Source organism: Clupea harengus, chromosome 23, assembly GCF_900700415.2.
Source record: "Clupea harengus chromosome 23, Ch_v2.0.2, whole genome shotgun sequence".
Lineage (NCBI taxonomy): Eukaryota > Metazoa > Chordata > Actinopteri > Clupeiformes > Clupeidae > Clupea > Clupea harengus.
The window spans coordinates 4997353-5023590 of NC_045174.1; positions in this window are offsets into that span (position 1 = coordinate 4997353).

The following is a 26238-nucleotide window of genomic DNA, read 5'->3' on the forward strand; positions in this document are numbered from 1 at the left end:
ATGTTGAACTTTGACCTCCTGCTGTATGTTAAACTGGTTTCAATTCCAAGCTCATCATTGAATTCTCCAACATCCTTTCACCTCATGTTTACATCTGTAAAACAGAATTGTGGCTGGTGCTATGGCATCTAGGACAAGCTCATATTGCATTTGGTAGACGAGATTGAAATATCTCTTGCGCCCCGAGGAGACACAGCTTTCAATATCCCCTCTCCTCTATCATTCCCAAGGGCAGTCACATGAAGTTTAGAAGCCTGCCAAAATCTTCCAACTTTTCAACCCCCTTTACTCTATGAAAAATGGATGTGGAAAGAGAATGTATAAATAATAAGCATAACCTACAGAGGAGAATTTCAACTTTGTGCATGTCACATGCCTTGTTCAGTTCCACCTGAATGAAACAAATCTTCCTGTCAAATGCAACAACCGTACATGCTGTACCTACTGTTGGCACCAAAGACAATATAATTTCGCACACAATGTATTACTGGTATGTGAACCCATTTTAATAGAATTCATTAGACTGCTTCAATAAAGTTCTATAAGATGCAACCCATCCATCCATCTGAGGAGGAAGCATGCAGTCCAAAGCACCACGGCTAACAACAGCATGATGTGTGGTCTGTTAGCGAGCAGGAATGTCAGTAGAGAGTTCACTTTTTTCATGACGACAAACCAAACCCCACTGGTGAGACATATGCAGCGGTGGTCTCTGTGGCTCAGCTTGATGTATGACGGTGTAGCTGGTAGGCTCTCCTTCTCTCTCTCTCTCTCTTGGCTGGGCAGACTCTGCCTCCCTCTAATCACACTGATTGTGGGCCATGCAGTATAAAGCACCCAGGAAGGAAGTAGAAGGTTGTATGCTTCCGCCTGTTTCACACCTTTTCACATACCAGAGCCTGTTGCCAGAACTGTGTTGCTGCTTTGCGATACTCTGTTGCATTAAATGTTTACTTTAATTAACTCTCTTCTCAAGTTTTAGCTCTGTAATCTATGTCTGCCTGAAGCCGAAAGCGTGTATTCTGTCCACCCCTTGGCATTTCTTATCAGTAATGGCGGTAATATGGCTGCCATATGCAGTTTCCCAGTAATAATAATATGCAGAGCTGTTTTATTTAAAGTCTACATTCTGGGAGCAATCACACCAGATTGAGTCATTGAGGCCAAACCTTTGCCAATAATAAAATAACTTTAAATGGATTAAATGAGACAATCAGAGGGCTGCAAATAATGCAATTTGTTTTAATCTTTTAGCATCTTTACAGAATCTATGTTGCATTCAGTGATTTCAAATTCATATCTACAACTTTTCACACATTATTTTTTAAACATAACTATCGACATGGGTGTCAATATGGTTTCTTCATTGATACATAAAATACATTGATAGATGCAATACATTTATGCTCCACAGATGCTGTCACCCTTTGACATCTGTGGTGTGTGACACTTGACTATGTGACACTGTTGTGGTTGTTTTGAGGTCTTTTCCACCAAAGCCTCTAGTGTTCAACCTCAAGTGAAGCCGGTTACAGAGTGAGTGCTAAATAAAGTAGGCAGGTCAGACGGTCTATATTAAATTACCAAGGAGATATACAGGGAGATCTAAATAGCTTTGAATGGAGGAAACACAATGAGGCACAAAGCTTAAAGATACATGAAGGTTTACAGAACAGTAAGGTCTGGGTGCCTGTTCAATTGTGATAAATCTATGAGTCCTATGACTGTGATGTCTCGCCTGGTGCGCCTTGAACGAGGTGTGAGTTTTAATAATTGCTCATTTTTGTCCTCCCCTATTGATTTATCTGTTTCACAGCTGGCTAGCTAAAGCTCAAAAACATAGTTTTACATATGAAATGAGATTCATACTATCTCTCCAGTGTCCTGTGCCCCTTGAAAAACATTCTTGTAACCAAAAAACGTATTAGACAACCCAAATCCAAAGCATGGTGAAATACAATTGCAGTCTTGTGTGGCTGGAGTGAATCAGCCAATCACATCATGCAAAAATCAAACACTTGAGATTGTTGTGCAACTAGAGTCCTGACCGTCCTAGTGGTAAATGGCTCTGGAAATTAACTGGATTTAAGATGGATTGAAGAATGTCAGAAACATGTGGGCTGTATCATAATGGCTGAAGAACAGCTATGAATAGCTAGAATAGCTAATAGCTGTACAACAAAACAACTGCTAAGTGGGCTCTTCATAAACTTTTGATACATGGAATTCACATCTTCTGCATGGTGCATTTGAACCCGTGTGACTAATTGTTATTGTGTCTAATTGGGTATTCACCTAACATTTCCAGGATGGCATTGTCTGGCTACAGTGCTAACTCTATTACAGCCCCCTTACTGCTCCTGCCACTACCTACTGTGAGGAACTTAGATGGGGATGCAGGGGAAGAGATTCAATATCACCCCGCTGTTGAATGTGAGGATCCAGAAAAAAATAATATCTACACTTCATGTGTCGCTGCAGAAAGCCTTTTTCCGAGTACAGGAGGGAGACGATCTGCTAGAGTTTTTCCTGGCACTGAGGGGGCTCATGGGGAAGGTTAAAGAGGCTGCACCATGTGCTGTACCCAATACAGAGGTAATGTTGTGTGATCAATTTATCTAAGATGTTTATGATGGTTCCCACCATACTGAGCTTAAGTGAGTTGTGTGCCACCAGCCCACATCTACCATGTTAGAGGCTATCAGGTGGGAATGGGAGGGTATGTCTGGAGCAAGGGGGGTCTCCAGTATGGGGTCCAGGGAGGGTCTCGCACTGTGTGTAATGTGTCTCAGGGATCTGAATGGGCACAGTTTAAAGATATTCTTAAACATCAACAGGACCAGCTTAACCAGTTGACTAGAGTGTCGCTCTCCTTCAAGATGGTCAGCTGTGTGCAATGCCCCCTCGTGATGGTCCTGTAATATGTAGGAAGTGCCAGCACCCTGTTCATTTTGCCAGAGAGAGTGATGGGGAATGGGTTCCTTTCAGCCCCGCTCAAGTTCTTTAGCATCTAGTGTTGCAAGGCCCACTGGTTCCAACATGGGACCGGAAAACGAATTCCGACTGAACTGCTGAGCCACAGTTCAAATGGGATATCTATTGACTCTAGGGGTTAGCCTGAGAGGGTTGGGCACTGTATCTAAACTAATGTTCTGTCCACACCTTGATGTTAAGGGTTAGTGTGCCATGACTCAATATAGGTTCTATGGTTTCCACTGTCACTGTAAGTTTGTTGTGGTGGTCGGGATACCTCCCTGAAATGACTTTTTGCAGGTTGGGATGTCTGTAAAAATAATGAAAACCATGACAGAGACAGGTTTGCCATTTTGAGGAGATATATTGCATAAGGTATCCTAGGAAGTCCAAAAAAAAAATCATCCTTGATCACTGTCGCATTAAACTAGCGACACATTGACATTCATATGCCCGAGAAAAGTAAGAAGGCAGGGTCTGCTTTGCCTACGAAACTTCCGCGCTGGCTGCATTGTCTATAGTTACACGCCCCTGGCGCACATGCATATTTTATAACACAGCACAGGTACACTCAATTAAAGCCATTAGCAAATTAACAAAATACACTTTTTTCAACCACAAATAAGAGATACATAACAGCAACTTCACGCAGAGGCTCTGGCTTAGGGTCCCCCTGAGCTCATGGGCCCCTGGGCCTGGGCCAGGTAGGCCCGTTCGGTAATCCATCCCTGCCTCTGCGGAAAGGTCATACCAGGGTGTGGGGTTCTGGTAGTAAAAGACCCTCTGGGGGTCTCAAATGTCCCTGATGGGCTGGGGATATTATCAGGAAGTGTTATGACCTTTTGTATGGCCAACATGGCGCAGCTTTGTTTGATTTACCTACAATGTCTCAGGCCCTTAGCCCCATCATCCATGCTCTTCAGCAGTGTCACCACTCTGACATTTCCTCTTTACCTGTCTCAGGGGGTAAGGTCAAATCACGAGGGGGGCAGGCTTCTCCTTTACAGAGGGGTGTAACCAAGTTTACAGCAATACTCTAGTATCACTGTTCTATTTGAGCCTTCTGATTCTGGCTTGCCTGAAGGACTGCTGACCTCTACTACATTGGTCCAGGCAAGGGTACAGTGTACAACCCTGTCATCAGCGTAGAGACCAGCGATGACCTGCTTGACCCTTACACCATTTTAGGTACCCTGAGTAGTACTGAAATTATTAGTCTCCCTAAGTGAGTAGCGGAAGTGCGGCCATGGGAGTCACCACCCCTGCCCAGCTAGCAACCAATTCTATTAAGAGTCAGTTTGAGTCCCTTGATTTGGATGCCCTAATAGATGTTGATAGGGAACAAGTCAAGTCCTGCCTTTTAGGGTATCAGGTGTTTTTTTCTGCCTGTGTGCCCTTTAGGCTGCACCAGTCTCCTCTGATAAGAGATTCCAGCATTGCACGAGATTCCTTTCTGACAGTGTCATAGACGGTTGCCCCCTTCAGTGTATGAGTTTGTTAAAGCCCATTTTAAGTTACTTATGGCACAGGTCGTTAGGGAGAGCTGCAGCCTCTACGCCTCCCCCATGGTCCTGGTCCAAAAGAAGGACAGCAGTCCATACCTGTGCATTGAGGAGTCCTTGGATACGCTGTCAGGGGCTCACTGATTCTCAACCATGGACCCGGCTTGCAGGTACGATCAGGTCCCAGTGTTGGAGAGGGATAAACCGAAAACTGCCTTTTGTACTCCTTTCGGGCTCTTTGAATACAATTGAATGCCTTTTGGGGTTTGCAGTTTGCAAGTACTTTCCTGCACCTCATGTAGATTTCTGGGTATCAACATTGCCAGTCACTGTTGCTTTACCTTGATGATGCTATGGCTTTATCCTCTACCATTTCACATCATCTTGAGTGGCTGGAGGCAGTGTTGCAGCAACTGCAGCAGGAGGGATTGAAGGCAAAGCTGGAAAAGTGTGCCTTCTTCAGACAGAAAGTTGGCTACTTGGGCCATGTCATCTCTGGTTCTGGTGTCTCCACTGACCCCAAGAGGATCAAGGCAGTGGCTAACTGGCGTCATCCCAGCCAGGTCTCCGAGCCCCGCTTCTTCTTGGGCTTTGCAAGCTATTACCACCACTTTGTAGAGGGTAAGCTGGTGGTGCCCCTTCATAAGCTTGTGGTGGAGTTGGTTGGTACAAAGTCCAGAGGGAATACCTGTTGGGTCACAAGCCGTGTATAATCTACATGGACATCAACCTATTGAGCCAATTGCCAATGCAAAGCTGAGGACCACAGAGCAGTGGTGGGCAGTCTAGCTTGCTTCACTTGACTACAAGATAAGGCACGAGATAAGAATGAGAGATAATAATGCTGAAGCCCTCTCACGACAGCATCTTCAAGGGGGTTGAAGTGACCAAGATGCTGTGGCGCATGGTTCTTCCAGTACCTGCAGTAGGCAGCATCTCTGCAGCAGCCTACTCAGGTACTCCAGACTGCCTTTTCTGTTTTGATTTGCCACACTATCTCAGACTTGTGTGCTTTTCAGGCAGATCCCAATATTCAAGCTGTCCTGAGCCTTTGGAGACAGAAGAGACACCCCAACCCTTCAAAGTAGTTTCCACCTCTTCTTTGTCCCTCCTGCGCCAATGGGATTAATTGGTGAAGGATTGCGGCATGCTCCATCATAGGACCTTCCGCCTAGTTAGGATGCGGGTTTGGTCCTTCAACTCATCCTGCCTGCATCCTTCAGGCTATAGGTAATGAGTCAGCTCTACCAAGTCTATGGCCATCAGGGGCTGGAGCAGATGTTAGAGCTGATCGATAGGTGGTGTCTCTGGCCTGGGATGATGGCATATGTAAAGAGCTGTTGCCAGCACTGTGATTGGTGTGTAAAGTGGCCAAAGACTCTGAGCCCGAGGCCAGATTACATGGGACATCTCTTAGCTTCACAGCCTAATGAAATTTTGGCTATTGATTTCACCTTCCTAGAGCCATCCTGTAATGAGATGGAGAGTGTCTTGGTGATCTCAGATGTCTTCACCATTCTCTTCCAACCAGAGACCAGCACACCCCTACCATCGCCCTTGTCCTGGTGAGTGCCAAGTCGCCTCCAATCAGCTGTATGGGGTCACCAAGTCGCTCCCACCATATCACTCCCTACCATCTGGCTGGCCAGGGCAGTGTGAGCGGTTTAACAGGAACAGGACTTGGAATTAGTGCCCATTACTCCCTTCCCGTCAGGGCGATGATACAAAAATTGATTTGTAGATTGTAGGCGCTCGCTCTCTCTCTGGGCTGGGCAGACACTTCTCTGGTTGTGGTTGCAGTATGAGGCCTGATGCACACTGCCTGTGTTGCATGTGCATGCCTGCTGCATTATAGAACTGCTGTGGCACGTTGTGTGTGCTGCGGCGCTGCTGCCGGATACAGTGCGACATTCGATAGGCAGTATGCATGCTCTAACCTGTTATCATGGGCACCAAAATGAAAATCAACAGCTAGTGCAGCTGCCATGCACACACAACGCCTGTGTTGTGCAAGACTACAAGAGGCGTCAAGCACCCAGGTAGGATTGCCCCTTTTCATATACTGGAGCCAGAGGTATGTTGCTACTTCGTGACACTTCTCTTGGACTCTGCAGGCTTTGCCATCTGCCTGCATGGTGTTTGTTTTCTGTTCTTTTGGCTTGTTGTTAGTATGGGAGTTGCTTTTTGTATGAAACTGTGGATAGCTCCTTAATGGCATTGAGTCTTGTAGGCCTGTTCATTTATACTTTTTTCTGCTTTTTGTCCTTTTCATTTCCATTTCTGTATTAGTCTGTTCATTCTGTACCTTATATTATTTTAATTCAGTTACTGGTATCATCTGGCACTGTAACCCTACTTGTCTGTTTATCGTTTACTCAGCAGGCGTTGGGGGTCCCCTTGAGGGAGGCTAATCACCTGGTGGTGGAACCTTTTCACTGCATGTGTTTGTTTGCTGTTGGCTGTGGACTGCTGTTCTTGCTGTGTGTGCACATGTGGTTGGTGTGGGGCCCCGGAGCAGACCTCTAGTTAACCTGCCTCCCTAAGGTAAGCCCCCCCTTGCTATGCTTTTTGTTTTCTTTAGTTTTTTTTGTTTAGTTTCTGCCTTGTCTTGTGTATTTGACCCAGTGTTATTACAATTTAGGCTACCTTTTTATTACTTTTAAAGAATATAAAAAAAAACCAATTGTATTATGATTAACCCCTCAGCCTTTCCTCTTTGGCCGGATTATCCATCTTCCTTTAACCCTTTCTCCTTCAATAAACTTGTGATACATGGAAATCTTCTGCATGGTGCATTTAAACCTGTGTGACTAATTGTAGGTGTGCTAATTGGGTTTTCACCGCAACATTCCCTGGGTGGCATTCGCAGGGAAGCGTAGTCAGGATACAGTGCTAACATTATCATAACCCCTTAACAGCTCTCGATACAGAGGCACCTGCCCCACTGTTGGCACAGTTAACGGCCCACTGTGAAAACAAGAGATATAATCTCTCCATTAGGAACACAAAGCCCTTGTCAAATCATTTCTGGCACGAAAGATGTATTAAGAAGCTCAATGCCGCAGATGAAATGCGTGCAGTCCCACGCCTGCCACTGGCAGAGTGATGAGGACAGAGACCCGAGGAGTCGCAGCGCTGCCCTATATTCTGCTCTTTATTTACTCACGTTGCTCTCTCACGCCCTGCTTGAAGCCAACAGAGAGTTGCAATGGCACTATATTGCTGAGAGGTCTGCAAAAACGGAGTCTCTATTGTCGTTTGCACAGTGAGCCAGAGCCATATGCATTTCCCCAGTAATGATAATATGCAGAGCTGTTTTTTTCTGGGAGCATTCACACCATTGAGGCAAACCTCTGCCAATAATACAAGAACTCGAGGAGATTAAATGGATGATTGTACAAAAGAAATGCCATGCCTCCCTATCAGAGGGCTGAAAATAATGCAATTTGCTGGAATCGTTTAGCATTTAGCATTTAGCATTTCTTTTTAAACATAACTATGGACAAAATTCAGTTTAAAATTTGTTTCCTCCAATATCGCAATATGGTTTCTTCATTGATACAAATACATTGATCGATACAATACATTACGTGTATGCTCCATCGATGCAGTCACCCTTTGAAATGTGTGACACCTGGCTTTGTAAAAAAAGCTTCAAACAGCTAACAGTGCATTTTCTGTCCAGCTCCTTACCTGAGCTGTTGAGGTTGTTTTGAGATCTTTCTCCACCAAAGCCTCTAGTATTCAGCCTCAAGTGGAGCCGGTTACAGAGTGAGTGCTACATAAAGTAGGTCTATATTAAATTACCAAGGAGATATACAGGGAGATCTAAATAGCTTTGAATGGAGGAAACACAATGAGGCACAAAGCTTAAAGATACATGAAGGTTTACAGAACAGTAAGGTCTGGGTGCCTGTTCAATTGTGATAAGTCTATGGGAGTCCTATGACTGTGATGTCTCGCCTGGTGTGCCTTGAACGAGGTTTGAGTTTTAATAATTGCTCATTTTTGTCCTCCCCTATTGATTTATCTGTTTCACAGCTGGCTAGCTAAAGCTCAAAAACATAGTTTTACATTTGAAATTAGATTCATACTATCTCTCCAGTGTCCTGTGCTCCTTGAAAAAAAAGTTTTCTTATGACTAAAAAACTTATTAGACAACCAAATTCAAAGCATGGTGAAATACCACTGCAGTCTTGTGTGGTTGGAGTGAATCAGCCAATCACATCACGCTTGAGATTGTTGTGTAACTGGAGTCTTAACTGTCCTTGTGGTAAATAGACAATCAGTCCAGCTGGACACTCAATCAGTTGGCTCTGGAAACGATCTGGATTTAAGATGGAGAGAAGAATGTCAGAAATAGGTGGGCTGTATTATAATGGCTGAAGAACAGCTATGCTAGAATAGCTGCTGACAGGGTTTAAAGCAAAAATAAATCCTGAGCCTGAACTTTTTTTTGTGTGTGGGAGGGGGGGGGGGGGGTATTCCCGTGGCATGGACACATTCGCAGGGTAAACAGGTAAAAAAACCAAACAAACAAACAAACATTTAGAAATGAATGATTGCAGATTATGGTGAGACTTTTGAAACTGCAATCCCAAGAAAGGTCAGTAATAGTCCTCCACCTCACTACAATATGGTACTAACACATGTGGCATTTACGATTTCTTTTGATATCAAGTTTTGCTGCTAAGCTTTGTCCTTGAAAGGTTACAAGATGACTTACAATTACAAGGTGACATGTTATAAGGGTATGTCAGTGGAAGAAGATTTGATTTGCAACCATTTAATTGAGGATATATGAAAAAGGACAGCGATTTACTTTTTAAACTGTTAAAGTGCAACAGTGAACTGTAGATAATAATGTAGTTTTATATTGCAACATTTCCATAATCACTTTGTTCAAAAGAAATAATCGTAAATTAAATACTAGGAAATTAATAGAAAATATATCAATAAAATAAATAACAAACAAAACATTAAAATGTTACAAGAACTGGTAACTTTAATGTTGGGAAATAAATACAAAACAGGACTTTGTCCATGTACTTGTTGGTGGCTTCGTCGACATTTAAGGAAAACATGCCGTTTTTTTTTTAGCTTTTCCTAAATACGTCTTTTAAACTCTGGTGTTATGCCATGTGTGTTAAAATAGCGGCATGCTGATTGGATATTGACAGTTTAGTCAAACACACATCACACACACGGTCAGTTATTGATGCCGGTACATCAGCTGTGGATGTTGCTCCCGGTAAAGGCGTTGTGTGTTGGAGAGCTAGCTAGTTGCATAGGCTATATTAGCTTTCTCGAGCACAAAGTGCAAAGCAAGCACCTGCTTCTCTTAACTTCTTACACCAGCTACCAAAAGGCTTACTGTCCTTCCCTTCCCATCTCTTCTATCCATGCCCAGCGCCATTTATTTTCATGAACTTACTTTCCATCCTACTCTCCTTCGGTGTGGTGTCTCTCTACTCGGGCATCTACGCTAGGCAGAGCGATAGAGAAAAGTCGGTGTTTGAAGCACATTTCCCCAAGACCCGCCCCAATCTACTTCTGATTGGCTAATAATGTTATTTTGAGAGCGGGAGAGTTGTGCTCCTTTAATTTCATTGGCAGACAAACTCATAAACTCGAAAGTGATGGTGATGATATCGAGACGTGTTTTTTTTTTTTTTTTTAATATAAGAATTTTTTTCGCAGCCAAACACCGCACGCGGGAAATCCGGCACGGTGCCGGAATACTTTAAACCCTGTGCTGAAGTGGCAATAGAGCAACAGTGCAACCTTGAAGATGGAAGAGAGACCTATAGGGAATTACAAAAAGAACACAACCTTTGAAGAGGCTTTATTCACACTGCTGAAGTTTCTACTGCTGCGCTGTTACTGCCAGCCTACCTTTCGAGTTTGCCTTTGATAATGGCCATCAACACACAATGAGTTTCGTGTCATCTACTGTTGAGTGGTCTGAAAAGTGAAGACCAGAAAGTTGACCAGTTGTTGCCTAATCAGAAGGCAGTCATGTGAGAGAGAGCGAGAGAGAGAGAGCCAACAGCAGAACCAGTGCCCTTCATCTAATGTTCTTATCGACATAATATAATTATGGCCTACATTGGGTATCTGAGTGCATCAATCAGCATCACATGACTAGGGATGAGAATTGATAAGATTTTAACGATTCCGATTCCATAACGATTCTTTCTTATCGATTCGATTCCGTATCGATTGTCTTATCGATTATTTTTGGGCAAGGAAAAAAAAGAGTACAAACGAGTTTATTTACATTAATTTTCTTTTATATAATCTTCTCTGAATAGACGATGCACAGCATATACAGTATGTATGTATACATTTACATGTTTTAAATAACCAAAAACAAACCTAAGAATAGGTCAACAAACTCTCGAAGCAGGGTCCAGAGACCCATAGCCTAGGGATCCTTTTCCTTGATGGGGTGCCAGGGGGTCCCAACTAAGAAAAAAAGTATTTGTTTTGACTAATTCCAACCAGAAGTAACAGAATGTATGACTGATTTGGTAATAGGTTTCATACCATTTTTGTCCTTGATATACCAGAGTTTGAGAACCGCTGTGCTAAATAATATTTGAACATGCCAATTACAGTGCTGTTTTTTTTTTTTACAAGTGTATTCACCTTGAACTAAAAATAAAACTGACATAAACAAAAAGTGAAAGCTGGTTTACACAATGAAACAAATGGCACTAACACAATAGACTGTTAGAGTTTACCTTCAATATTAACAGATGAAGCGCTAACGTTAGCCACGCTGCTGTTGCTTGGTTGAGATTCATTAACGTTATCTTCACTCCATAGCGCTCAAAAACGCGACATTCCTGCAAAGTTATTGCATGCAGTATGGACAAATGTTTCGGAGTAATAGTAGTTCCCCCCCCCCCCTTTGACGAAAGAGACGTTTTGCAAGCACTGCAAGTGGCCCTGTGGTCGTCTTTTTGCGTAAAATATAACAACACTTTTGAACGCCTCTACCTAGACGCCATGTTGGCTGCAGTCTAAAACAAAACAAAGCTGCGTGCGCATGACATACCTAAACGGCACTTACATCGATACCGGAATCAAAAAAAAAAATATCTAAAAATGAATCATTTTAGGGCATCTATAGCGGAATCGGGGAAAAAAATCGAAAAATTAATATTTTTTTTTTTTTTTTTAAGTATTGATAGCGGAATCGAAAAGGATTTTGGCTAACGATTCCAAGGAATCGGTCCACTGGGAAACAGTTCTTAACAAGAACCGGTTCTCGATTCCCATCCCTACACATGACACACTAAGGGGGTAGTGGCTAGGCTAACATCACTTAATAAAACCAAATAAAATAAACAGGGGAAACCAGTGGTCAGATTGTCCCACAGCTTCAAACACGCCTACAACTCCAACAATTGCTACATTATGGACTGGGATTCAAGTTAACCATAACTGCCTACCTTGGCCTTTTCTGTGATATGAGCTAGTAGCCCGTGAGGAGTAGGAGTGGAGGAGAAATAGGGGGAAGACTCGCCACGCTACGGTGAAATGAGCCACAGGTCACAGCACAATCAAACAAACGTTCGCTGGAGGCAGACTATGTGTGATTAGAAGTTTGACTTGTGAGCGAGCCTTGGTATGCACTGTAAATTTACAAACTACTTACCATCTCCCCTTCCCCTCATGTAAACAACCAAGCATCAAAAGTTTGTTTGATTGCTAGCATGCTACAAACGGAGAGGGCTATAGTAATCACCAACACTGCAACGCAGTGGCTAGTAGTAGTAAAAACGTATGCATTAATTGATTTAATTATTTATTTTTATTTATTCATTTCTATAACGTGATGTGATAAATTGCTGTCTCATTGGCTGTATAGAAAGGGGCACTTCTGCTCAGCAGCTATTCTTTGGCGGTAGCAGGATCGCACTCGCACCCATTTACTGTTATTTGGTCCCGTGAGCTACTAGCAAGTGGTTCGGATGGCAACATCCGAGCATTCACTACCATCATGACTACATAGCAAGATCCAGAGCAACCATCATGACTACCCTAGCAACATCCTAGCAACCACTACTATAATGACTATCTATCTTTCTTTCTTTAACTCTCTTTGTCTCTCTCTGCATGCCATGAATGGCGTTACATGTCTCGATCTTTTACTTAATATTTATTTAGAATTTTTTACTTTTGCTTTGTATGCACCAGTATTTCCTTCAGGAAATGCAAATCTAGTCGGTCTCTGTTCTCTCCCATATAGTACGACCTTTGCCTGCAAATGCTTATGGCTGTGATAACATTGTTCCTCATTCCCATAACCTATAATTACATAAACCCACATAAGGAGACCTAGCCCTGTCCACCCACTTTATCTCTTTTCTTACCTTCCATTGTGGGATACTGCTGTAGTTTTTCCACCTGGTCCACTTGCAGCAAACCCTCTACTTACATATTGCACATGCACATTTTCTACTCTGCTTATGATACATATTAGATATATACAGTAGCCTGACGTTGTCATACTCATAATTCTAGTCAGAATATGAGTTTGATACTGCTCCATTGGGCTGTGATTATGGGGCGTGTTTCAACCAAACCAGGACATTTTTTTGGATAGACCTATAACCAATAGCTCTCCAGCGGCAGTCATGTTTGTTGAAAATGAATTCAACCCAAGCGCTCTTTGGTGACGTGGTTGATTACGTTACTGTTGATCATCTGTCCATCATCATATAAAGCCTGCCCTGACAATTTGATTGGTCCGAACCGCTTCTGTTCGGGCATAGTTTCGCCCCAACAGAGCAATGCCAGACCGAACTTCCCGACCTCAAATGTTGTGGGCGGGGCTAAATTCGGCTGGCACCCAGGCTATACTGTATATACAGCCTATTTACCCATTAAATAAACTAACGCCATCATTGACAGTTTTCTGATACATAGCTCTGCTTATCTTTATAATAGTAACCCACTAAGCTGTTGTACAAACAATACTTTGAATGCTGTCTCTCTCTCCATCTTTATCCACTATTAATCATGTATGTATCATGTATGTACATCTTGTATGCTATTATGATTTATCCTGATGCGAGTATGAATTTATCTGCTGGCTTCTGATTCTCCCTTCTCCTCCCTTCCCTTCACCCCCTCTTTTCTATCTCTCTACCCTGCTGGCCCCAAGCAGATGAGTCCTCCCTTATGAGCTGGGTTCTGCTAAAGGTTTCTTTCTGTTAAAAGAGAGTTTTTCCTTGCTACTGTCGCCTTAGTGCTTAGTGCCTTGAGACTATTTCAATTATTGGCACTATATAAATAGAACTTCAGTTCCGAGTCACGCTAGGCCAACAGCAGAGGATTTGTATTGTTCATTCTGCGTGTGGAGCTCTGTCAATCTCTGTGAACGATGCACTGTTGGTCCTTTGCCTTAATTACGGTGTGTAACAGGGTGTGCACCTTTGTGCTGACAACAAACGAACAGTGGGGATAAATAACTGTGTGAGTGTTCCTGCCAGTAAAGAGAAGGTTGGGCCATCTGTAAAAACCATGCTGAGTAATGAAAGTGGCACACTGGGAAGATAAGGATTTGAGTCAGCTCAGGCTGAAACACAGCGACCTTCACTGTGATCTGTGGGGTCAGATTGAAGCTGGCAAGTTTCAAGACAATTTTTTCTAACACAGGCCTGTACATTTTATACATTATACATTGTATTGTCTACAAATAATGTGCATTTCACAACATATATAAGGACGTCGTAGCAGCACAACAATGATAATGTCCAGGATCACAAAACTCCAGAATGAATGTAGCCCATGTATGATAGATGTTTCTGAAATGTTCCTTAAAGGCTATCTTTCTAAAGGTTTTGCTCCAGAATATTGGAGCCTGCAAAACCTGTGTTTAGAATCATGGAACAAATAGGGACAATGTGTTTTCACATTGATGAGATATAAATTTGTAGGGAAGGATAACTTTGACCTGTAATTAAATAAAATATACACATGGCAATGTTCAGGACAATTCAGCCAATACTGAAGTGCATTAATTGCACAGAACAATAGTTGGTCCTAAAAGTCAGTGTTAAATTGGAGATGTGTTTTGATGACAAAATGTCATTAGACCTCATCCTAAAACTAAGGATGGACCTAATCCTTAAATGATTTCCTAAAACTCACTTTTGTGTGAAAGGTTTGTAACACGTGTTATTACTTTGTTTGGATTGACAAGGAAGATACATGTTATGAAAGATCTAAAGATTGCAGCAGCAAAGTGTAAGTTCATAATATGCACATTTTAAGGGCAGAGGTGACACCTGTTTCCAGATAAAGACTCCAATCGTAGCTGAAACTAAGCAGTACTTTGTTAGTTGTTTGACTTTTTACTTAGTCAGTCCACAAATCTGAAGGACCTGCACACACATTTCATGCATATGTCTCAAACTACCAAAGATGAAGGCAATTACTTTACATTTGTAACACACACACACACACACACACACACACACACACACACACACACACACACACACACACACAAACACACACACACACACACACCCACAATAGTGGCTGCATGGAGCATTCCTCATGCTGGAGACACCTTGTCAAACTGTTGACACACTATCACATCTTTTACATACGCATTAAATCCTCCCATAGACATTCTAAATTTGTCCAAGCACATGATGTCCTGGGTGAGAGAGAATGTCTGTGTGGAGTTTGATTATGTGTGTGTAGGACAGCTGGTCTGTGTCTTAAGTTAGTGTGTGGAAAATCGTCTGAAATAGTGCAGTGGTTGTCAAACTGGGAATTTTGTGCCATTGGAAAGGGCCATCAAGGCGCACACATGAATTAATGATGAAATAAGTATCCCACATGGATAGCATAGGTGTAGATGTATTTGACTACAATCTTTTTTTCCTCCATTTGTTTTATCAATCCACCAATCCACCAGTTTTAACCAATCCAGCAATTGTGCCTAATGGATTGTGATGCTACAGTAAAAGAGCCTTGGGTACCATGTGTGCTGCTCCAACATGGCCACCACCACACACATTGCTCCCCATTTGTTTTCTATGGAAAGCAGCGAGTACATCATAGTCAGTGCATGATGGTAGTGAAAGACATGTTCCCATGCTGGTGCTGAAGCAAATAACCTAAGCAGAGGTATCATATTTATTCTAATGAATCCCCTCAGAGCAATAAGGTTGCCAAATCAGAAAGCAGTCAGACCTTCTGTCTAATACTACTTCAGATATGACACATCGGTTCTGCTTTTTGCCATTCTTGGCAATCATGGCCGGGGGGAACACAATGCTAACACAAAGACAAAGACAAAATGCAGTGTTACTTTAGTGTAGTAATGAATAAAAAAAAAATCTAAAAGCAGGTTTCAAATTACGCTGAGGCCCGGGATGGCCTGGCCCCCTGGCCAGGGTTTTGGTAATTTAATTATTTCCTTGTATTTATTCATTTCTTTAACTAGTGTGATAAATCGCTGTCTCATAGGGTGTAATTTTCAGCCACACTGCAAGGGGCTCTTCTCTGGCGGTAGCAGGATCACACTAGCACACGTTTACTGTTATTTGGTCCCGCAAGCTACTAGCAAGCAGTTGAAAAAAAGTTCAGTGATAAGCTGATGTGAAGCTTTAGACACTAAATTATTAATAACAGAGAGAGGAAGTAAACAATTAAATTCTTAAGGAACTGCCCTGTCTACAAGAGGCATGTGAATTTTGTGATCATCGATGCTATGGCAGTGAAATGGTCAGTGAATGTGAATGCTATAAGGTCTGTTGTTTCTGTGCTTAATGCGCAGCACTATTGGTGAAAATGAAGTATCTCAAAGTGTAAGTTCTGAACTGTGGTAAACAAGTAAACTTGACCAATCTGCAGCTATCTTTAAATATGTTTGCACATGCTGTTTGTGTCGAGTCCCCAAGCTCAAAGACAGGAGAGGAGAAGCAGCAGGAAAAGAGAAGAAACAAACACTCACCCAACACTCAAGATCCACCCCTATGCATTTACCACAAACCAATAAGGGGGATACGCTAAAACAACATTCTCCTCCCACCAACCCTGGTCATCTGGGAATGCCCAGGCAGAGGTAACAATGGGACTAGAAGGGCAGATACTTCAGATTGCAATGAACCCATGATCAGACTGCTGCCCACATCATAAGGATCAATTCAAGACTAAACATCAATATGTTACATTCATATACATTTGCACACAAACCTCCTTAGGTTCTCTCTGTGACAAAGGGGGAAGGCTGAAGCAATCAACCAGATACTACAGCAATGCAGGATGTGGCAATTAGTTCAACTGTGACCAGGCTCTGGGGTGCCTAATAGCACCCAATGCATGGCGGTTGCTATTAATACAAACTGTCCAGGTTGAGAAGCTGTGATTTTACTGCTCACTTTTAACCCCTTGGCCAAACACTCGGAATTTCCATGTTCTGGATTTAATCATTCTCAGAGTAAACTTTGCATTACAGACTGGATGGAGAACATCTTGAAGACAGACGACTCAAAAACTTTGAAATCTCTCTGACATACTTATATACTCTACAGGTAGTTTGATTTGATCTATTATCAATAAATACCTTCAAAATCATTCTCAATGGTCAAGACTTTTATTCAGTAAACAGTCATCTTTATTTTCAATAGAAACACAAAATTGGGGCGAAACACTGAATTCCATTTCTGTTTCAATCTTTCAACACCTTTCCATTTGTATTAAGCATTGCCTACTATCTGCCACAGGAAACCACATGAACTTAGCAAGAATTTCAATGACAGCATTTGTGATGATGGAAATACAAGTTAAAAAAAGGTATTAATCTACAATATCCTTCTTGTCAACTCTTGTCAATTTTCTGTTTGCGCAAAATCTAAACACATTTTGGAAAAGCACTGCAGTGTCTACAAGCTCTAATTGAGATATAAATTTGTTTCATTCCTGGGTGTTGACAAAGGTTAATATCCCTGTGAAAAAGCAAACCACGATAAAGCTCTCCAATGCAATCCATCAGTTTAGTTTTTAATTTTGTTTTAGTTTTTTCTTTGTGAATTAGCATATCTGTTCTCAAATATGCCTGCAGCAAATTTTATTTTGTCTAATCTGATTTGTGCAGATGCCCAGATAAATAAGTCAGCAAATAGTAATAAACCCGCCTCACAGTAATGTAGTCCCCCAGTACACCAGTCCTCTTGGTAATAAGGAATTTACAGTGAAAGAGATATTGGCAGAGAACGCACAAAACACAACCCCAAATGTGTACGCATCAGCACTTAAGCGTCGACTGCAGCACATCCTGGCTCTGGCGTGGCTCCCTGAGAAAAAACAAACAATGCTAATCATTCTGATTATACCGTGGCCGTGGACTCCAAACATTGTGGTCTAGCATCTGCATACTTCAATTTACCAGAAGATGTTTTCCAAGGCATAATGTGAAGACCAACACTATCTGTGTTCTCCTCTCTATCCCTCACTTGCTTCGTCAGTTACAAGCCACTCTTGACTGTTGAATGGCTGTGCTATTGAAGCGGTGGTGCAAATAACTCATGATAGACAGGATCTAGTAACACCATGAGTTCAGGAACAGGAAGTATAACTGTAGCTGTATTGTATCATATAGTGTGGCTTATAGCACATCTTCAAAGCACATGGATACATTGTTATGAATTATTTCCTCTACATCCCATCAAGGTCGAATGCCTCCTGGTGATAGACATAAATTAGATATAGAACGTTATAGAGACTCAGACACCTATAGTGCTTATCAGAAATTTCCTCTGAACATTCTGCTTTGTGTCTTGCTGAAAAAATATTTGCCACCGAGACACGAAGATGAGGGGAAGGAGACATATTGTGTTTTGCATTCAAAACATATTGCTCTAATTTGCCTAGGTTCAGGAGCTGCAATAACTTCAAGGACAGATGAAAAAGAATACAGATGTGAGAAAAGAGTCTCTCTGGAACATCACCCCATTAAATGAGGACGTTCACAAAAGATGAAACACCTTCAGTAGATGCTAATATGCCATGTGCTTACATGGAGGCTAAATGCCTAATCAGGATTTACATTACACTTCAGAAATTTCAATATATTTTATGCTAATACACAGTTTCCTCCATAGAATTCTTCAGAGAGGGGGGGAATTCAGTATTCATGTTGTGTCCATGCATTTACAAGGCAAGTCTTTTACCCATACAGCAAGTTGTGATGCTGTGCAAGTATATCATGTTGTATGTTTGAGTTGTTATAGTGATAATAATTATGAGATTGCAACATAGCATACTGTACATTGTAACATCAACTATCTTTAGGAGTTGCCAACAGACATTCAGTGAGCTGTTGAGCTGCACCTGGATAAACTGTTTGTATGGAGCACACACCATAAACTAAAACATCCTCATGTTATGTAGTTAACACGGATTGATTGAATATTAGATTGAATATAAGCTCTGCTGGCAAACACATCAGTATTGACATCTTCAGAAATATGCCTTCACATACTAGCTATAGGATGTCATAACATGAACATTGACTTTCTCCAGTTGTAAAGCTTACATAAGAAACGTAACATTATTGTGCTGGCTGAACTGCTGTTCCAGCTCCATGATAGTTTTTACCTTTCCTAACATAGTTTCAGCAGTGTGTCCATGCAAAATATGTGATATAAAAGGATAACAGCACAATGTTATACAATCATACGGAAGTTACAAAGACTATTAGTTTCACTGCATGTTACATCGATAATCATGAAAATAATGATACGCCCTTTATTTCAAGATCATCTCAATTCATACTGCTCACTTATCTATTGGATAGAAAAGAAAAGCAATACTGTATTGATATGCTAGAGGGGTGCGTTTGTGTCACTGCCGACATCCAGCTGGAGAACTGAAGGTGTCAGGCAGAAGCATCTCAGTGACTTGAGCAGTCATGCATTCCCTGCATGTGTGAGCAAGTGCATTTGGGAATTCTCAATAGTAATGTTGAGGGGAAAAGATCAAGGAATGTAGTATTCAATACATGATTGACCTCTATTGCCAACTGTTTTACTTTCTGCTCACAGACACTTTGACTGGATGTGAAGCTATTCTTTCCTCATCTAACCCTCTGTGGGTTTGAAACACAGATGTTGTGCATTGGTGTGTGAGAGAATCAAGCTGGTTTTATATCCTGGCGTGTAATTAGCTTTATTTTTATGTTTATAATTTTTAAAGTTTGCATGGGTGCAAATGGTGAGGTGATGTTAATGTAATTCTATAATCTTTTAAAAAAAACATCAACCATGTCTTCTACTGGCCTCAAGAGTTTGTGTGGAAAGGAAAGCAGACAAACACACTGTGCAGGTGAGTTCTATGAATGAAACAGAGACACAACATCCTCCAGACCAATGTAGCTGCAGTTCCATTTAGTGCATTTATACTCTGGGAACAATCAATACCTTCTCTGAGAAGTCTAGCTTGCATTTCTGCAGCCCAGCCCTGGGAGGCTGTGGAACATTTCACCAGACTGCGTGAACACAAACACATCTGTGTTTGTATCTATATGCTGGCCACTCCTTCAGTCAGCCATGGCATCATCTCGTCAGACTGACAGCCTGGACAGGAAAAAGGCCAAGATCATGATGCAATGTCAACACTGAACATCTACAGAGAATATTGAATGCTTGGGTCATCATTCCAACGGTGTCTTTTGCGTTCCTGCAACCCTTCATGGAATAACTGAAAACCTCTCAATTCAAAACACTTTTAAAGTGCATATGATTACCTCCATGTTGCATTGCATTATACAGTCTTATAAGTTTGCTAAGTCACTGATACTTTGAGCACTGGCAACTTGCACTTCATATTCAATCAGAATGAATTGGGCAATATTGAATTCATACAAAACATACCTAAATATCTACAAAAATGTGTGCAGGTTTCTGATGAACAGATGTCATATTTACATTGTAAATGAACTGTCTTTGTACATAACAATTATAACTGTAACATCCAATCTATTTGCTTCAATTAATCTAATTCAGCACTATAAAGTATTATTGTAAAGTACTATATAGTTGCATATATCTGTAATTCAAGGTAACAACATGCACCTATACTGTACCAATATAGTTGTAATATGTGCTCTAATGTCATTGTCATTTAGCAGAGAAAAAAATATTCTATTACACCTAAAATGTGTGGTATTGCACTTTTTTGTCGTAATTTGTTAAAGCATTACTCTTCATGGTATAATAACATAGTACCAAAGGCCTGTAATAGTATAAAATAAAACCCAAACTATATGTGTTACAATGGAACAATGGGCATTGTGTGTATGATAGTTGATATTTTTATGACTTGAAAGAAAAAACAAAACAAAATGATAATTATAGTCTGTAATAAGGTATAAATAATGCATAGGTAGCAAATCACTAGAACATTCTGAAATTCCTTGTCATATTTTTTCCAGAATAATATTTTCTTGTACAGTGAAATTTATTTCAGTGTTCAAAGACGAAGAAGAAAAAAACAATACCAGACAAAAAAAAAGAAGTCATAGAAATATGTTACTACAGAAAGTTTTTCAGCAGTTCTGAAATGCTAAGATGACTTAGTTGAGACAACATCCTTTAAGAGAGTCTTTCAGTTGGCATGAAATTTCCAACTGATTCATTATATTGGTCGACTTTTCAACTCTCATTCACTTTTGTTGACCTTGATTTTCCTCAGATGCCTCTGCATGGTTTCACTGAAAATGTTAAGGATCCTTCTAAATGAATGTTTATTTCCTGTTTTCAGTGATGCTGACTACATTTTCATGGTAAAGATACATAGATGGCATATTAATACCGTTGATTAAGAGATACCGACAAGTTGCTCAGAGACTGATAGAAGCTCTATTTGTGAAAGAGGACAATAGACAGTAACATGATGGCTTGAATGATAAGCCATTGATGGCATATATACTCCCTTATCATGCACTAATTCCAAGGTCAGGGCAATATATTTAATAAAATGCCAAATATCTCTGAATTACTGCACCTAATAACCTGAAGAGAGTGGAGTAATGCAGCCCCGTCTGGTGGAAAATTACAGCCTTCTATTTAACCTCTGTCCACTTAATGATTTATATAGAGTAAGATATGACTGGGAATTTTGTCTGATATATTTTACATGACAATTCTGACAACTTGAGTGGATGTTAATATAGAAGGCAAAGTATAAGTTACAGGCCTTTTATGGGGCCTGTCAGCACCCCTCTCTGTGACTCTTCCTCTCATTTATTTATTAATCAAGGGGACCTGTCTGTCTTGCTTGTTGTAATGAAGCAACTTAATTAAGGACAAAAAATAGGCTGTGTTTCAGTAAGATATCTGCAGGGAGTACACTCTGTGGTTAGTCACTATTATTCTGACATTGAAATCTGAAAAGGCAATCATAAAAACATTATGGGTCATATTTACGAAGGGTGTTTATCTCTTACACGTCTAACTTGGCTAATCGCACAATGATCAGATGGAGATTTATGAAGGGTGATTATCCAAGAGGTGTTTAAATGTTAGTCACCTATGACTGAAAAATGTAGACGTCCATGGGGGTTTGTTTTACGGGTATCTAATGCAGTTTCTGGGAAGTTGGCAAAATGGATGCACTGCATATATTCGAGGTTGCTGTTGATAGGTATTGCTGATATCTTGGAGCCATCCTCTCAAAGAGTTTGATGACAAAAATGTCATAGTACGATGTACAAATTCCAAAGAATCATTTCACTCTCAATAGCTTTGAATAGTCCATGATTCATGCTCATCATACAGTAGGCTACTTTACAATAGTGAACACCGGAGTCTGAAAGTAACAAAAGTGTTTTTATTTTTCAATGACAGCAGTGGAAAAACCAACCTTGCTTTTACAGGGTTCAGGGTAACAGGGTCTTGTGCATATAACCCAGTTTACCTTTTCTTAATAGAATACCACATATCCCATCAATTCTATTCAATTACCTTTGATGAATGACATGGACACTGAGAGAGTCCTGTTCTTTTGCTCCCATGCATACTAGATATACTACTATACTACTTAATATCCCATACATGCTAGATATCTGGCATTAGATTGGCAATCATAAATGGATCACATAATATGATAAAGTCTAGTACCCACATACAATCATACACATGAGAAATGCATGTGATCTTTCTCTCATGGAGTAATTGACTCGTGTCACACAGCATACAAGAAATTAATTTATGGATTGCATCCTGAAACCTTATATTGCTTTGCACCTAATCATATCTTCTTCTAATAACTTTGCTCTGATTTTCAGCATATTCATTTTAATTAGACACCAAAACAAAACACATCGAAATTGCTATGATGATGTGGCTCATTTGTGGTAATGGGAAATCCTTGGCACTTAGGAGAAACAAATCAAATCTTGCTAAAGCCATTAGCCCAGATGAGAACAATACATCTGAACAAATGCCATATTAGGACAGGGGAGGCAGGTGGGGCGAAAATATTATTTGCATTGTGGCAAGAAAACTATGGTTTATCGCTTCATTTGCAAAAGAAAATGCTGGGACTGGCAAAGCCAATAGGACTGGATTTTCGAGTTTAATTCTGCCTTGGAGTACACTGGAACTATCACACTAGGAGGGATGTACTTTATATGGAAGGCTTTGGGATGAGGAACTATTCTCATTGAATGTCACAGTTCTCTAGTTTATGTGTTGGTCCTTGGGGGGTCAGCTATTCTTTGAGCTGAACATACATCTAGACTAATCTGGCAGTCACATCAAAGGGGTAAGTCATTTTGTGCCTGCATTAATTCCAACTTCTATTTACAGGGTTACCAGCAGTCCTTTTTTAATTTTTGTTCATTCCACCCTTTCATTTTACTTGAATGGCCTTTGACTGTAATAATCAGCCAGGGCTATGTCTAAGTGTAATCTCTGAACTATCAGCCAGACTTGTCAGAGCCTAAACAACAACATACTCCATAGACATACATACACACACACACACACAACATACACATACTCAATGTCTTTTCCTGGCTTCTCTGATAGATACATTAGGAGTTGATAGAGGGGAGAATTTTCTAGAAAGTCTTTTCAGCTGGCCTTTTTGGAGACTTTCAGGGCCATTTTATCTCTGGTTGGCGCTCTTTATCTACTTCACTTACCCTCCCTAACTCTCCACTGGGTCTTGTCTTCCTAGTTGGAGGCCGTCAAGCTGTGCTTATCTGGGCACACGGGAGCTCTGCTCCATGGGGAACTACAGGGAAGTAGTTCCTCTCAAGACCCTGCTTCCTCTCAGCAGCTCTGTGCTTGACAGCCACTCCTGTAATTCCCCCTATCCATGTACATCTCAATCCCCCAGCGGCCACCTCTCTCATCAACCAGATTTTCATGTTTAAATAACCTTGTTTGTCTCTATGCATATTTACCTCAACATCTCTATGCAAATGAAGAGATAGTTAAGCCAAGGATTGCTCTCCCCCCACTCCCTTTAGAGAGACTTCAGGTAGTCATGGTGGGAACAGTGTTTAGATTGGATCCGTCATCTCCGGAGCAACCGTACTCCAATCTCATGTCTCCAAGCACACTCCCTGATGGATCCACTGTCAATCATTGCCATTTCCTTGGACGTACAGAAGACTGTGTAGATAATATTCACTATTTAGGTCTATTCAGAAACACGCATGGTAAACGTTATATAGTATGACGAGAAATACTTCAAATGGCGGATGAAATATGAATTTTCCCATGCATTTATATCCAATTGGTTTATTGATAACATGTTTTTTACATGTTGTGATTTCAGTAAAGCCTTTTTGTCTGAAAGAGTATTTAAACTATACTTGACATACATTTTCAATTCTCACATCCTCAAAGTGTGTTATCAAGTCATCAAAGTCCTTGTCAGCGTGCTGTTCGGCGCCTTGTGATGTATAAGCCATACACTGTTGGCACCAGAGTTCCCACTGTGCAGTGGGAGAAGTCAGGAATAGAAATGAGTGCCAGTATCACAGATTCACAGCTCTGAACACACGCAGCATTGCTATTTCCATATGTATTCTTATGATCTGTGACCACAAGCTACAGCGACCCATACCCCATCCAAGATCAAGTTATTTAGTGATTCAAACAATCATATATCCTCCTGAATAACCTGGGTCACAGGCTCTTTTTATGCTCTGGGAATGGATTAGTCACTCTTGCAGGGCTGGTATATGAAAACAAAAGGTCTCAGTGGCACTGCGCTCATGTTTTATTCTATATCACCTCATTGTGAGAGTGATCGGGCCTTATTCTCTCTAGTCGGTGTGCTGTCCATGATTAATGTGCTGAGGCACATGTTTCACAGCAGACTGTTTGTACATTAGCGTGTGAAGATGATCAACTGGTGGGAATGTCACGAGCCTCCTCTTTCATTCTCCATCTCCATTCTATTGCTTCAGTGGTTGGTGGGTATGTTGGTGTGATGTAAGTCAGGAATGTGTAACTCACGTGATATGCGTCTCTGCAATACCATTACAAGGCTTAAATGGGTATCAGAGCAAAAATGTACCCCCCGATATCAAACTTGTTACTTGTATATACTCAGTTTATGATCAATAGTAAATACTACTGGCTTATTTCCTCACCATTGCTATGTCTCAACCAAGCCTGTCCTCCACTCAATAAAGTCAGTCCCTGTCTTTCTCAAACCATGGAACTTCTTAACGAAACTACACGTAAGACTACACTGCCTGTTTGCTAGTGAGCTAAACAATTTCATACTGCCCACACCAAGCAGATTGGGGTCAGTGTATTAATACATTTGTCCAACCTTACCTCCACCAAAAAGTTTGGTCAAGGTGTTGGAGGCTACAGGGGCAAGAAAAAACTCCCTGGAAAACTCAGAGGAAACCTTAAGCAGAACCACAACCTAAGGGGGGACCCATCTAGTGTGGCGGAAAGGGAGGGGAAACAAGAAGCTGTAAATGTACACAGCATACACAGGGTAGATGTACACATCGTACATGTGGTAGATGTACATGGCACATGGGTACAAATGGGCACAGGGTTTCTACAAGTAGATTGGGTGGAGAGACTACAGCAGCATCCCACAGCGAAGATAGTCTAGACTAGGAGGGGAAGAAAGAAACAAAGTGAGTGGGTAGAGTTCTGCTGCCAATATGTGTAGATGTACTTGATGGATATGGTGACAAGGAGCCATGTTTCCACATCCATCAGCATTTGCGAGCAAAGGTCACGCTATAAGAGAGAGAAAGTTTTGTTTGTAGACATCAATTTGATAAACAGATGAGATACATTTAGGTAAACAGTTAACAATATGTAATATTGCCACTTTATCAGTATCAATATAAGCATTAGCAATAGGATATTTAAGGAGAGGCACAGAGAGAGGCTGCCTGGCCAAGTGTATGGGAATTGTATTTGCATTTAGTTTTGATGAGTTATGTTTAGTTATGGTTGACTGACATGGTGCATGTGGATTTTGGTTAGGATAGCAAGGGTGGCAGGATACATAACAGTGCTCAACTGGCTGGTGAAAGCCGCCACACGCGCCATATGCTGTACCGAGGATGCGAAGAGCACTCCTTGACATAACACCGATTTTGGAAATGTACTGTATGTGTTTAGTTGTGTTGAGTTATGTTAAGTTATGTTGGCTGGCTTGGTGCATGGGGAGTTTAAGTTATACAAGCAGTGGGGGTGGCAGGATACAATAGCAGTGCCCAACCGAGTTATAAGTAAAT